This window comes from Palaemon carinicauda, chromosome 10, assembly GCF_036898095.1.
Source record: "Palaemon carinicauda isolate YSFRI2023 chromosome 10, ASM3689809v2, whole genome shotgun sequence".
In the NCBI taxonomy this organism is placed as follows: Eukaryota; Metazoa; Arthropoda; class Malacostraca; order Decapoda; family Palaemonidae; genus Palaemon; species Palaemon carinicauda.
Genome location: NC_090734.1, coordinates 69,996,496 through 70,011,748, shown reverse-complemented (window position 1 = coordinate 70,011,748; position 15,253 = coordinate 69,996,496). Strand labels below are relative to the sequence as shown.

General features: G+C 43.2%; 1 protein-coding gene across 1 annotated transcript in view; it reads left to right on the top strand.

Annotated features, from left to right (window-relative positions):
- Positions 1-15,253, top strand: part of LOC137648041 (ero1-like protein) — a 453,186-nt gene that overhangs the window by 123,661 nt on the left and 314,272 nt on the right. The gene's annotated exons all lie outside the window — the stretch shown is intronic.

The window sequence follows — 15,253 nt, the reverse complement described above, 5'->3', positions numbered from 1 at the left end:
ATGATTATTTTTCATAATGGATATAATTTGTCCAACTACAGAGAGTAATTATATACTGTAGTTCAAGAATGTATCTATTGTAAGTTTCCTTCAGGGTAGAATATAAATAGTTATTCCTTTTAGTGAGCTGTGTTGCTTATCTGGTAGGCTAGACACCTTAAAGGCTTTGGTCATTCCATAACCATGGTTGGATTTATTAGGTACCGTAATTTGTTAGTTCTTGTATACAGTACTGTATATCCCAAAATATCAGTAAGTTGTGAAGGAAGCTAGTATAATACAGTACTGTACCATGTGATTAAAGTAACAAATTTCTTTGCTTGTTAACTCTAGAGGAAGTTGAGATTGATAGCGCTCTGGATTAAAGGCTGAATATACCCCCAAGGGTTTCATATATTCTCAGAAACTGATAAACTTATTTGAAAAAGAACTATAAAAGATATCACGTAATCAAAAGTGATTGAGAGATAATGTGAGGTGAATGTTGTTGTCTTAACTGGGCCAATTTAGACATTATATGAATATTTATTGGCAACTTGTCATGCATATAAAATAAACAGAATTTTGATAATAAAATTTCTTATTTCTATACTCACCTGATGACCATATTGGTTCTTCTCCAGAAACTTGATTTAATTAACACAATATTATTTTTAAATTTTAAATATTTAACTTAGCCGGTGAATATATAATAGCTGCTGCTCCAGCGGCTCGACAGAAAACACACACAAAAACTCGCGAGCGATCGCTATGAAGGTTGCGGGTGTGCCCACCAGCGCCAACTATCGGCCAGATACCGCATATACATGTAAACAGACCCAATTTTTTCTCTGTCGGCCTTAACGACAAGACGTATCAATACTCGCTGTATAACCTGGAGTTTTCTCAACATATTTGGTGAAGTACTTCCTTTTGGTTTGAGCTTTCGCAGTGCAGGTGTTTTATCTTCAACTTAAATCTTGAACTCGTTTTTGGATAGATTTAATTTTTGATGACTTTGGATTGTTTTTTTGGGACTCTTTTAAATGGCCGACCCTTCCCTTAGTACGGATGTGTGTTTTAGGCTTTTACCAATTATCTTATCACGTTACAGTGAACCCTCGCTACTTCGCGGTTCGACAATCGCGGATTCACCACTTCGCGGGGTTTTCCCATAACCCATATATATATACATATCGCGGATTTTCCGGAAAATTCGAAAATACCGCGAAATCTGAAGACAACCAAATACGATATTTTGTTACCTGTAATTCCATTAATACTGTAATTAGTAATATCTGCTCTTACTGATTGTTCATTGCATTACATATGATATATACAGTAATTCAGCACAGAAAGAAATAAAACACGAAAAGAGAATGTGATCATACGATAATTCAGTACGTAGTAAAATTAAATCAAACATGAAACGCAAATCAGATGCAGTCATACCATATTAGAATGGTGTGTACTGTAATGGATGTGCTTCTTTTCCATGAATCTTTTGTATGTATACGTACGTAGTACAGTACTGCATCCAATAATATTCTTTGTTGCAAAAATCACATTTCGAATACTGTAAGCGTACGAGAGAGAGAGATAGAGAGAGAGAGAGAGAGAGAGAGAGAGAGAGAGAGAGAGAGAGAGAGAGAGAGAGGCGTAAAATAGCGTACGTAAATTTTTATTATTATTGTTATTATTATTATTATTGTTGTTGTTAATAAAATTATTATTGTTATTATTATTAATCATTATTATTATTATTATTACTGTACAGTATTATTATCATTATTTATTATTATTACGGTATTGTACTTAATCTACGTACGTTCAGTATGCGCGGGGCATCTTCTATGAGTAACCAACGCACCATGTACTGTAAGACGGGTTGTGATTGGTTCAAGCGCTGATAGATGACGAATCAAAACTCAAGTTTTGTTATCTAGCCTGTGATTGGTGTTTTGCCCGCATCTTCTACCCGCAGCATCAAAGTTCTCGCGGGGCTGGATCGTTCACTTTCTCTTTCCGCGTATTGCTGAGTAGACGTTCTTAAGTTTGTGAAGTTTAATCTGTGCTGTGTGCGACTGTTTTAAGTTGAACTTTTTGTTGAACTTTCTGTTAAATCCTACTGTACAATGCCTCCCAAGCGTTCTGCTTCTAGTAAGGCTGGTAGTGAGCCTAAACGCCACCGAAGGATGATGACGATAGCTGAGAAGGTTACGCTTCTCGACATGTTAAAAGATGGTAGAAGTTACGCGGCCGCCGGCCGCCATTTTGGCATCAACGAATCCACCGTTCGCTATATCAAAAAGGACGAGGCGAACATTAGAAAGACTGCTGCAATCACCTTTAGCAGATCAGCGAAGCGAGTCGTTACAACGCGTAATAAAACGATCGTACTCATGGAAGGTGCTTTAGCTGTGTGGATTGCCGACTGCCGGAAGAAGAACATAGCGTTGGATACGAACACCATCCAAACAAAGGCTTTGAGCTTATATGAGAATTTTGCTGCAAAGGAACCTAAAGACGACGACGGCAACCATGCTGAAGATGATGATGATGCAGATGATCCTCAACCAGGGACATCCACTGATTCCCAGCCTCAGAAACGTTTTTTCCGCAAGCAAAGGATGGTTCGCGAAGTTTCAGAAACGCTTCGCCCTGAAAAGCGTTTCCCTGCATGGGGAGTCTGCTTCCGCTGACACTGCCGCTGCTGAAACTTACGTGAACCAGACTTTCAAGAACATTATCGCTGAAGGTGGATACAAGCCGGAACAAATGTTTAATATGGATGAAACCGGCTTGTTTTGGAAGAGAATGCCGTCGCGAACTTTCCTGTTCAAAGAGGAAGCCAAAGCCTCTGGCTTTAAGGCATTCAAGGATCGCGTTACCCTCGTGATGTGTGGCAATGCTGCTGGATTTTTGTTAAAGCCGGGGCTTATTTATAAGTCGAAAAATCCTCGCGCTTTGAAAAATAAAAATAAGAATCTCCTTCCCGTGTACTGGATGCATAATCAAAAAGCATGGATTACGAAGATGCTGACCTCCAACTGGTTCCACCAGTGTTTCATCCCGCAAGTCCATGAATATCTCTTGGAGAAGGGCTTGCCATTCAAGATCCTTCTCCTTATGGATAACGCTGGTGGACACGCAACTGACCTGTCGCGTGAGGGCGTTCAGGTTGAGTTCCTGCCACCCAACACCACGTCATTAATTCAACCGATTGACCAGGGGGTTATCAGGGCGTTCAAGGCCCTCTACACGAAGAATACCTTGGCGGACCTCGTTGCGTGTGTGGATGCTGCCCAAGATGACGAGGATGAAGATTTCAACTTGAAGGCGTACTGGCGGCAGTACACCATAGCCACGTGCCTGCAGAATATTCAAAAGGCACTTCAAGAGATGAAACCTGCAACCGTGAATGCGAGCTGGAAGAAGCTGTGGCCCGATATTGTTTACGACGACAAGGGATTTACTCCGTCGGAAATCCAACACTCTGCAATACGGAAATCTGTGCAGTTGGCTGCCATAATTGGAGGTGACGGGTTTGGCGACATGACGACTGAAGACGTCGACGAGTTGTTGGACTGCCATTCCCAGCCCCTAACTGACGCAGACCTCGAAGACCTGACGAAATCGGCAAGTGAGGAAGAGAGTGAGGGTACCCAGGAAGAGACCCAAGAAAATGTCGAAGAAACGGGCTTAACATTAGAACGGCTTGCCAAGTTCTGCAACCATATGAAGGAGTTGAAAGAAATGTTACAAGAGTGGGACGAGGATATGGTTCGCTCGATGCAATTCTCAAATAAGGTCGATGACATCATGACTCCCTACAGGATGCTCTTGGATCGAAAAAAGAAGCAGCGGCAACAACTTCCGATCGCAATGTTCTTCCAGCCTCGCAAAAAAGAGCCAGTTCCTCCTGCTAGTACGCCTTCGGAAGAAATTGAAGAAGTTTCCCAGGAAGAAGTTGAAGAGGTGTCCCAGGAAAAGACACCTCCGTCTGAAGAGACGTAAAATACTATCATTGACTGCACAGTAGAACACATCATCAGCTTCATCATCATCATTTCTACTGTGCAGCAAATTCATCGCCATCGTCATTCAAGTTTTTCTTGAACTTCTTTCGTGGTGAGTACAGTAACAATCTTTATTTTTTACTTTAACCTGTTTTATAGTTTAGTAATGTACGTACGTATGCATTAAGTTAAAGGGAAGGTTTTAAAAGTCTACATGTTGTAACCTATCATATTTTTTTTGTTTAAAATTTACATTCGTACGTAAAACAATCTCTCTCTCTCTCTCTCTCTCTCTCTCTCTCTCTCTCTCTCTCTCTCTCTCTCTCTCTCTCTCTCTCAAATTGTTTTCCTGTTTTGCTACGTACAAGTACTGTATAATTTATATTTGTAAGGTAACATATTTTGTAAATGCTTTTACTGTAAATACTGTATGTACTGTATCATTATTTATTACTATCATCATGCGCGTTAAATGCCTTGTTTGTTCTGAGCGTGGTTGTTTACTGAGCGTACACGCCGTCGTTTCAGGCGGCGTCATAAAGAAAAAGATTTCATTTGGAAGTCCTAAGAAAAATACGTAAACTAAAACATTGGTAATAAAAAAATCAACATACAGTACTGTATAATCAATATAATCGATGCAAAAACTAACCTATACATATATATGTACACTAAATGAGTTTGTTTCTTCATTATGATCAGAGATGAACGTAAACAAAACATTGGTTGCCATTTTTTATCGTGCTTTTTAGGTGTTTAGGAAACACATGATATAAAATCGCCTTTAATATTTGTGCCTGTTTTAGTTTAGGGTGCTGTAGTACATGCATTAAGTGTTCTGTACATTAAAGGGTGGTTTGTTAACAGTACTACGTACAAGGGAAGGTTTTAAAAGTCCGAATATACATGTTAAATAAATAGGTAAATATGCTGTCACTACTTCGCGGATTTTCACCTATCGCGCCCGCGTCTGGAACCTATCTACCGCGATAAACGAGGGTTCACTGTATAAATTAATTATAGATTTTCCTCTATATATTTTATATCTCAACCGCCTTTATTAGGCCTCTTCGATTAGCTTTCCATTTATAATAAACATCAAGATAAATTTTAATGATTTGTTTATATGCGACCTTTCCTGAGAGTAGGCGGTCCTAACTTGGAAACCGAAGTTAAACAACGTTGAGCCCTTTCAATCGTAAATAACTTTTACAGAGCAAATGATTTAAAACTTATTAAATGAATATTTTTTAGTAGATATTTTATGAAAGATTTTCTTTGAATAGTCTTCGTACTGTTTCAAAGATGAACTAACGTTTAGTTTATTTATGCTACGCAGTTTGCGCTCTATCGTTACGATAGAGAGAGAGAATATCACGGTTTCACTTTGCAGAAAGAGTAAATCGATTCTGACGTTTTGTTCATTCTTCTTTCAAAGCTTAAATGTTTTAAATACTATTTTAAAGGAACTTTTTAATTGAAAAACCTTTCAGTTTTTTCCTTTGGTCAAATAACCTGTTTATTGACGAAAGGTAAGTGGGCTCTTCTCTTCGGTGCAAAATCAAGAGAGAGAGAGAGAGAGAGATAGAGACGGAGAGAGAGAGAGAGGAGAGAGAACGTTCCGATCTTTATTCTCGTCCCAAGCGAGTAACGTTGTTCTCGAGCCAGTTTTTTTTTTTTTTTTTACTCTCGTCCCTAGTCTCTGTACGGGGAGAAAGGATAAAACGTTTTTAGTTTTTATTCTCGTCCCAAGGCACTGTACGGTGAGAGATTGAAAACGTAGTTTTGAATGAACTAGTGTTTAGTCTCCTTCCCAGCCACTGATCTTTTTATCTTAAAATATGTTTACTGTTTTTTGCTTGTATTAATGTGCTTACATTATACGACTGATTTCGCAATTATAACCTTTTGATGAGGGTAGAATTGCGTGCTTCAGGTAGAAATCAGTTTTATTCATACCTAATGTGAATTGTTAAAAAATTCAATTTCAGTGAAATAAGTGCAAAACAGAAAATCGTAGTGATAAAGTGATAATTGCGCAAAGTATTATCAGTGTTGCGACCGAGGGTTCGTCTGTTCGTGCCTGTCGTTCGCCTAGTCCGAGACCTCTTGCAAGCTCCCAAGCCCAGGGGAGAAGTAATGTCGTACGACTTATGGGTTCGAGAGGACTTGATCAGCGAACAGACGTTCCCTCTATGGTTTCAGGCGTGTCTCATCAACACCGCCCCTACCATATGACGAGCGAGACGATTTTCTCATCGTCATCCGAAGGCTTTTCGCATAAGAAACCGTGGAACAAGGTTTCGAGGCCCTTTAAGCGAAAGTCAGTCCTTTCAGGACAGGTCCAGCGTCCTGGTTTTATCTATTAGGACAGCTCTGACCCTATGCAGTCATCGGAAGACTGCTCGCCGCCTAAACAAAAGCGTAACACAGGCTCCGAGAGTCTTTTTGTAGGCAAGGTTTTGCAGTCACAGACGTTACCCTCGTCTCTTACCGCAACCATTCCCGTTGATCCTAAATGGGTTGTACGGCAAGACATGCAGAATAAGCTTGCCTCTCTTATGGAGGACTATTCTGCTGAGCAGGTTCACGATGATCCTCGCCGCTTAGCTGATCGAGATCCTGGCCGTCAGCCGCCCAAACGAACCTTTGCTACGTCCTGTTGACGTTGACGTTACAAAGTCACGTCAGTCACGTTTTGTAGAGCCTCACTCGATGCAGTCCAGTGTTGACTTTCAGCCGCTTGTGGACGTTCAGCCGCTGCCGCATGCTCTTGTTGACGTTTCAGGACGTTCGCCAACCAGCGAAGTTGACTTGTTTTGACGTTGAGCGTCAAGCACCGCAGTCAAGAGTTGTTTTGACTGCTCAGTCTAGGCAGTCAAGGCAGTCTCGAGTTGACGTCGAGCGTCCTCCCGCACCTGTTAGTTGTTGCTGTTCAGTCCTTTAAGCAGTTACATGACATAGCGTCCTTGACTGCTACTGTTGCTCCTTTGCTTGTGGACTCTGCTTGTCAAGCATTGCCACCACGGCAGGTCTCTCCCTTGCTTGAGACTCGGCTATTGTTGGACAAGGTTCCTTCAGATGAGGAAGTTGCTGTTCCCCCTCCTACTGATATTCCCTTGAGGACTCTGTCAGACGGAGAGGAGCCTAAAGCTGCTCAGCTCTCTATGGACTTTAAATAAATCATGCTGATTTTTAAGGATCTTTGTCCGGATCTTTTTGTAACTGCTGCTCCTCGTTCGCCTAAACGTCAGAGTTTACACTAGGCCTAGCTACTTCGAAGCCGTTGTTTTATAAGCTAGTGCTCTCTCGCTCTTCTAAGAGAGCTTTACGTTTGCTAGGCGACTGGTTTATCACCAGGAGGAGTTTGGGGGAGACAGCCTTTGCTTTCCCTACTTTTAAGCTGGCTTATAGAGCGAGAGTCTGATATGACACGGGAGAAGTTCTCGGCTTGGGAGTTCCTGCCTCTGCCCAGATAGACTTCTCATACCTCATAGACTCTCCCTGGCGCCTGGCCATGAGACGCTCCAAGATTTTATGGTCGACTTCAGAGCTAGACCATCTCCTGTTAGGAGTTTTTTTCGAGCGTTTGAAGTTTTGCTGTACAATTATGTCATGCATAAACAAGGCTTTCAGGGATGGCTCCATGATCTGACAGCCACGTTCTCTGCAGGAACAAGTCCCTCAGGGATGGCTCCAATGATCTGGCAGCCATGTTCACTGCAGGAGTACGTAAGAGGCAAGTGCGCTCAATGTGTTCATTGTCAAGACAAACTTCACGATGAAGTCTACCAGGCTGTCTTGACAGCATTAATGGAAGGCGACAGGATGGTCTCTCTCGACCTTCAGGAGGCATACTTCCACATTCCTATACACCCGGATTCCCAACCGTTTCTGAGGTTTGTTTACAGGAATGTGGGGTACCAGTTTCGAGCCCTGTGCTTTGGCCTCAGTCCTGCTCCTCTCGTGTTTACGAGGCTCATGAGGAATGTGGCAAAATCCCTCCATCTATCGGGGATCCGAGCCTCCCTGTACTTGGACGACTGGCTTCTCAGAGCATCGTCCAGTCTTCGCTGTCTGCAGGATCTACATTGGACGTTGAGTCTGGCCAGGGAGTTGGGACTTTTGGTCAACCTAAAAGTCCCAACTGATCCCATCCCAGATTATTCTATATTTGGGGATGGAGATTCGCAGTCCAGTTTTTTTTTTTTTTTTTTTTTCGGGCTTTTCCGTCTGCCACCGAATAGAACAAGCCCTGCTCGAAGTCCAACTAATGCTGAAAAGAAAACGTTTGTTCAGTCAGTAGTTGGAACAGTCTCGTAGGGACTCTCTCATCCCTGGAGCAGTTTGTCTCACTAGGGAGACTACACCTTCTGCCTCTCCGGTTCCATCTAGCCTCTCACTGGAACTAGGACAAGACGTTAGAGACGGTATCATTCCCAGTCTCCGAACCAGTAAAGGCATGCCTGAAATGGTGGGACAGCAATATCAGTCTGAGAGAGGGACTATCCCTAGCAGTCAAGAACCCAAACCACGCGTTGTTCTCAGACGCGTCGGATTTGGGTTGGGGTGCGACCCTGGACGGTCGGGAATGCTCGGGTCTGTGGACCTCAAGTCAGAAGAGCATGCACATCAACGGCAAGGAGCTATTAGCAGTCCACTTGGCCTTGATGATATTTGAAAGCTTCTTCGAAACTAAGTGGTAGAGGTCAACTCAGACAACACCACAGCTTTGGCGTACATCTCCAAGCAAGGAGGCACACACTCCTTCACGCTGCTCGAGATCGCAAGGGACCTTCTCTTATGGTCAAGAAATCGAGGCATCTCCCTGTTGACGAGATTCATCCAGGGGGACTTGAACGTCTTGGCAGACTGTCTCAGTCGGAGGGGTCAGGTGATACCCACGGAATGGACCCTCCACAAGGACGTGGGCAAGAGTCTTTGGGCTACTTGGGGTCAACCCACCATGGACCTCTTTGCCTCCTCGTTGACCAAAAGGTTACCAATCTATTGCTCTCCAGTCCTAGATACAGAAGCAATCCACATAGATGCGTTTCTACTGGATTGGTCTCTTCTGGACTTATATGCATTCCCACCATTCAAGATAGTCAACAAGGTACTGCAGAAGTTCGCCTCTCACGAAGGGACAAGGTTGACGTTGGTTGCTACCCTCTGGCCCGCGAGAGAGTGGTTCACCGAGGTACTTCAATGGCTGGTAGACTTTCCAAGAAGTCTTCCTCTAAGGGTAGATCTGTTACGTCAGCCCCACGTAAAGAATGTCCATCAAAGCCTCCCCGCTCTTCGTCTGACTTCCTTCAGACTATCGAAAGACTCTCAAGAGCTCGAGGATTTTCGAAGGAGGCAGCCAGTGCGATTGCAAGAGCGAGGAGAGCTTCTACCATTAGAGTATACCAGTCGAAGTGGGAAGTCTTTCGAGACTGGTGCAAGTCAGCATCTGTGTCCTCGTCCAGTACCTCTGTAGCCCAAATCGCAGATTTTCTTTTACATCTGAGAAAGGTTCGCTCCCTTTCAGCTCCCACGATTAAGGGCTACAGGAGCATGTTGGCTTCGGTCTTTCGACATAGAGGCTTAGATCTTTCCAACAATAAAGATCTAAGGAACGTCGTTTGGCAACTCCTGGATGGAACTTAGACGTGGTCCTAAGGTTCCTCATGTCAGACAGGTTTGAGCCATTACATTCAGCCTCCCTGAAGGATCTCACCCTCAAGACACTTTTCCTAGTGTGCTTGGCTTCGGCTAAAAGGGTCAGTGAACTTCATGCCTTCAGTAAGAACATCGGCTTTTCTACAGAAAAAGCCACTTGTTCACTTCAACTTGGTTTCCTGGCCAAAAATGAACTGCCTTCTCGTCCTTGGCCTAAATCTTTTGATATTCCTTGCTTATCAGAGATCGTAGGCAACGAACTGGAAAGAGTATTATGTCCTGTTAGAGCTCTTAAGTTCTATTTAGCTCGTACTAAGTCATTACGAGGTAAATCTGAAGCATTATGGTGCTCAGTTAAGAAACCATCATTGCCTATGTCAAAGAATGCTTTGTCATATTTTATCAGATATTTAATACGAGAAGCTCATTCTCACTTGAATGAGAAAGACCAATGTTTGCTTAAGGTTAAGACGCACGAAGTTAGAGCTATAGCAACCTCCGTGGCCTTCAAGCAAAATAAATCTCTGCAAAGTATTATGGACGCGACTTTTTGGAGAAGCAAGTCAGTGTTCGCGTCATTTTACTTAAAAGATGTCCAGACTCTTTACGAGGACTGCTACACACTGGGTCCATTCGTTGCAGCGAGTGCAGTAGTGGGTGAGGGTTCTACCACTACATTACCCTAATTCCAATATCCTTTTTAATCTGTCTCTTGAAATGTTTTTAATATTGTTTTTTGGGTTGTACGGAAGGCTAAGAAGCCTTTCGCATCCTGGTTGATTTGGCGGGTGGTCAAAGTCATTTCTTGAGAGCGCCCAGATTAGGGGTTTGATGAGGTCCTGTTGTATGGGTTGCAGCCCTTAATACTTCAGCTCCTGGGAGTCTTTCAGCATCCTAAGAGGATCGCTGGGCTTCGTGAGGAAGACAGACTAATAAGGCAGAGTAATCGTCTAAGTCAACTTCCTTACCAGGTACCTTTATATATTTGGGTTTTGTTATGATATAACTGTCAAAAACTCTAAGCATATACGCTGTAAACTTAATTAACTCTGGTCTCTACCCACCACCATGGGTGTGAATCAGCTATTATATATTCACCGGCTAAGTTAAATATTTAAAAATGATATTTTAATTATAAAATAAATTTTTGAATATACTTACCCGGTGAATATATAAATTAAAGGCCCCCCCTTCCTCCCCGATAGAGACCCAGCGGGATGAGAAAAATTGGGTCTGTTTACATGTATATGCGGTATCTGGCCGATAGTTGGCGCTGGTGGGCACACCCGCAACCTTCATAGCGATCGTTCGCGAGTTTTTGTGTGTGTTTTCTGTCGAGCCGCTGGAGCAGCAGCTATTATATATTCACCGGGTAAGTATATTCAAAAATTTATTTTATAATTAAAATATCATTTTAAACATATTCCCTTTCTTCCCTTCAATAAACGCATGAATTGGTAAAGGAATGACTCATCTAGTGATAAGTGGTAACTGACATGTCATTGTGTTTGTTTCCTTAGTTGACATTATCCCTATCTAGTTGGCAACACGAGGCATTGGGAGGAAGGTGGGTATAAAGTATATATGCAGATTGAGTATAGAAATAAAAAATGTTATTAAAATTCTGTTTATTACTATGAACTTCCCCGATGTTCATATTGCTGACTTCTACACTTATTTTAACTTTTTTAAGAAACAAGTTTTATAAACGAGATTTAAATTTCTATTTATCTTAGGTTTTTATGAATAGTACTTACCTGGCAGTTATATATATATAGCTGATATCTCTAAATCGGCAGAATTTTTCAAAACGAGGCAACCGCCTTGTGGTGGTTGGGAGGTAGGTGGTAACACCCGTCACAGGGTGGTCCAAGGAATCATTCCTGTGTCCAAGACTTCAGTTCATCTCTGCCGGCTGGATCGAGAACATCGTCGGTCCACCATTGAGAGTTTTTCGAATCTTTTTCCCTTCTTCGCTCTTTTGGACTTCGTTTGGTGAAGTACACTGATTTAGGGATTTGGCAATCGTGTTTGGTTTTTTTATTGTACTTTTTACTTTGTTTATCATGTGTGAAAACTTAATTTTTGTTTGTGCACTATATTTTAGGTGTAAAGTTTTTAATCCTGATGACGGAAATACGTTCCGCCAACTCTATGACGTCACAGTCGTGTGACTTAATCTTCATTGTATGACTTGCAAATTCTCTTTATTTGTTTTTTCATGTAAAGAATGGGAGGAATTCCTCTTATATAAGTTTTTTACTTTTAATGTAAAATTTTAAAGAAATATTTGTCCATTTAGTATTCGTTCTTTAAACCCTTTGAATTAATTGTGGATTACATTTGTTTTCCCTTTTTCTGTTCATTTTAATCTTTAACGTATAACTTTCCCGGCGTTTGAATGTATCTACCTGGTAGGTATTTATGACATTTATTTTTACTGGTGGTTATATGTAACTACCGGGTGAGTGTGTTCAACATCTATTTTTAATCTCAACTCTTGCCCGGTGGTTTTTTCTTTTTGTGACCGCCGGGTAAGTATGTTTGAAAGTTTATTTTATTATGGAAATGTCAGTTTAATATTTTATAAAAATATTTTGTTACAGTTTATATAGCAAGTACTAGAGACGATTTTGCTCTTTCATTCAAGCCCGTGGCAGAAGAATAAGTTCTCTCACAACGAGCAGGACTAATTATGGTCTTTTGTGTAAGAGTTTAATAGTGCAAGTTTCAGTGCTAAATTAGGCATTGGATTCTTTCAGCACAGTGGACGTCGTTTTCCTAGCCTTAGACCTCTTCCAAGCTCCCCGGCCCATGGGAGAAGGAACGTCGATCGGCGAAAGGAAACGAGAGGCGTTAGCTCACGAGCAAACGCTCTTGCGAGCGGTCCTGTTAACGTTCCCAAGAATGCTCACCCTTGCCATGGGAAAGCAAAGAGCGTTGGACGTTAAGATTCTTACACTGCTTTTAAAGTTTCGCATTGCATCACTTTTGATTTTAATGGCAATACTATAAGTCATAGATATTCGCTGATAATATCAATGCTTACAAACCATCATTGACTCGGTTTTTGTCCCTGAGCGCCAGTTGGCCTTATGAACCCTCTGGTCGGAACCGAACGCGCCGAGCGGCATAATGAATATCATTTTGCCTTAACGCTCGTCGGTAAGTCTTTCAAGACAGGACGAATGCAGCCTCGTCTTTCAGGGCGAATGCAGCCTCGTCTTTCAGGGCGAATGCAGCCTCGTCTTTCAGGGCGAATGCAGCCTCGTCTTTCAGGGCGAATGCAGCCTCGTCTTTCAGGGCGAATGCAGCCTCGTCTTTCAGAGCGAATGCTGCCTCGTCTTTCAGGACTAATGCTGCCTCGTCTTTCAGGGCGAATGCAGCCTCGTCTTTCAGGGCGAATGCTGCCTCGTCTTTCAGGACGAATGCAGCCTTGTCTTTCAGGGCGAATGCAGCCTCGTCTTTCAGGGCGAATGCAGCCTCGTCTTTCAGGATGAATGCAGCCTCGTCTTTCAGGTCGAATGCAGCCTCGTCGTTCAGGTCGAATGCAGCCTCGTCTTTCGGGACTAATGCAGCCTCGTCTTTCGGGGCGAGTGCAGCCTCGTCTTTCGTGGGCGAGTGCAGCCTCGTCTTTCGAGGCGAGTGCAGCCTTGTCTTTAGGGGCGAGTGCAGCCTCGTCTTTCGGGACGAGTGCAGCCTCGTCTTTCGGGGCGAGTGCAGCCTCGTCTTTTGGGGCAAGGCAGCCTCGTCTTTCGGGGCGAGGGCAGCCTCGTCTTTCGGGACGTGGGCAGTCTCGTCTTTCGGGACGTGGGCAGCCTCGTCTTTCGGGACGAGGGCAGCCTCGTCTTTCGGGACGAGGGCAGCCTCGTCTTTCGGGACGAGGGCAGCCTCGTCTTTCGGGACGAGGGCAGCCTCGTCTTTCGGGACGAGGGCAGCCTCGTCTTTCGGGACGAGGGCAGCCTCGTCTTTCGGGACGAGGGCAGCCTCGTCTTTCAGGATGATAGGACGATCGCCGCCTTGTTCTTTCAGGGCGACGCCACGTCTTATAAGATCTTTGTCAAGGATGACTTTAGTGATCACTTTTCTCCTGTTGAATTATTTGAGGTTAACAGAAGGAGAAGATCCTAAGTTCTGTTGCTCCATGTTCCCCACCCTCTGATTTTTCACGTGGTCATTAATGGAGCTTTAAGAATATATTAATTTTTATTTCTTAAAACAGAAACCTTTGATGCCAGCTTCCTTATCAGATAGGCCAGGATAGCAAGGGTGGAGGTCTAGCCACGTTTAGGTCGAAGACCTTGTGGCAGCCCCACAGAGTTTTTTACGGGCCCCTTGGTGGTTTGCTGAGTCTCTTAAGGAATACAGGCAATGAAGCTGGATAATTTTGAAATCAGAGATAATAATTAAGGTTCGTTCTTCTCCTTTTTTCTTTCTCTCTTCTCCCTTAAGAGTTGGTCAAAGACAGGTTTTGGTGTCTTAATCAGCAAGAAATTTTCTGCATGCTTTTTCTCTAACCGAACTAAAAACAGTAGGAGCCAGACTTTGCTACTTCTGGCGAGCCTGGGAGAGGAGAGGAGCAGACCTTTGGTCCGTGTTTTTACTAAGGATGGATGCGAAATCTTTTTCCTAGTGAATCCTCCTTTGTTAGTTACTCCGATAAGACTTTTCTGCCTAACCGACTTTGCAACTTCAATGTCTCTCTTTTGGGAGAGGGAGTCTTTTGTCCGGTCCTGGACGTAAATGCTCTTTACGCCTTCGTTCAGAAGTCAAAGTTCTCCATGGAGACATCAAAATCTTTGGAGAAGAGGGGAGCAGACCTTTGGTCAGTACTTCTTCTGAAAGAGGATTCCTTTTTCCTTTTATAGGGAAACCTCCTTTAGTTTTTAGCTACAACGATTCTCTCTCGCAGTTCTAGAGAGGAGTCTAAGTGGCAGCCTATGCAATCAAACTTTATCTGAGGTTTGTTTACAAGAAAGAACGGGTGTAGAATGGGTCAGTTTTGGGCCGTGTGTTTTGGTCTCAGCTCCGCCCCTATTATGTTCACGTGACTTTTGCTTAATGTAGCAGAATTCTGCACTCTAGAGAAATCAGAGCGTCCCTGTATCTGGATTTTTAGATAACGTTGAGCCTATCAAATAATTAGGTCTTCCTGTCAACAAGAAGAGTCTCTTCTGACACCAGGACGCTCAGCACCACGTCTTTTAGAACGTTCAGCGTATTGCTTTGTTAACCTCTCGGCTCCACGTCTTTCAGGCTCCACGTCTTACAGGACTTTTGGCACCATGTCTTACAAGACTATCGGCGCCACGTCTTACAGGAAGATCAGCGCCTCGTCTTTCAGGATGCTCGACGTCGAAGTTCTAGCATGAGGCATGACTTTGAACATGAGAATCTAGGACTTCGTGATGACACTAGTCAAATCGTGTGTCGAGATCAAGGACGCCTTCGTTCTGATCTCTTGGATTTAGAAAGGAGGTTTGTTCTAGGGCAAGAAACATCGGGGCAAACATGCTCAGCAGGAAGAGACTTGTTTTTCCCTCAGAATGGTCTCTCAACCCGCAAGTCTGTCAGTCTCTGGATGTTGTGGG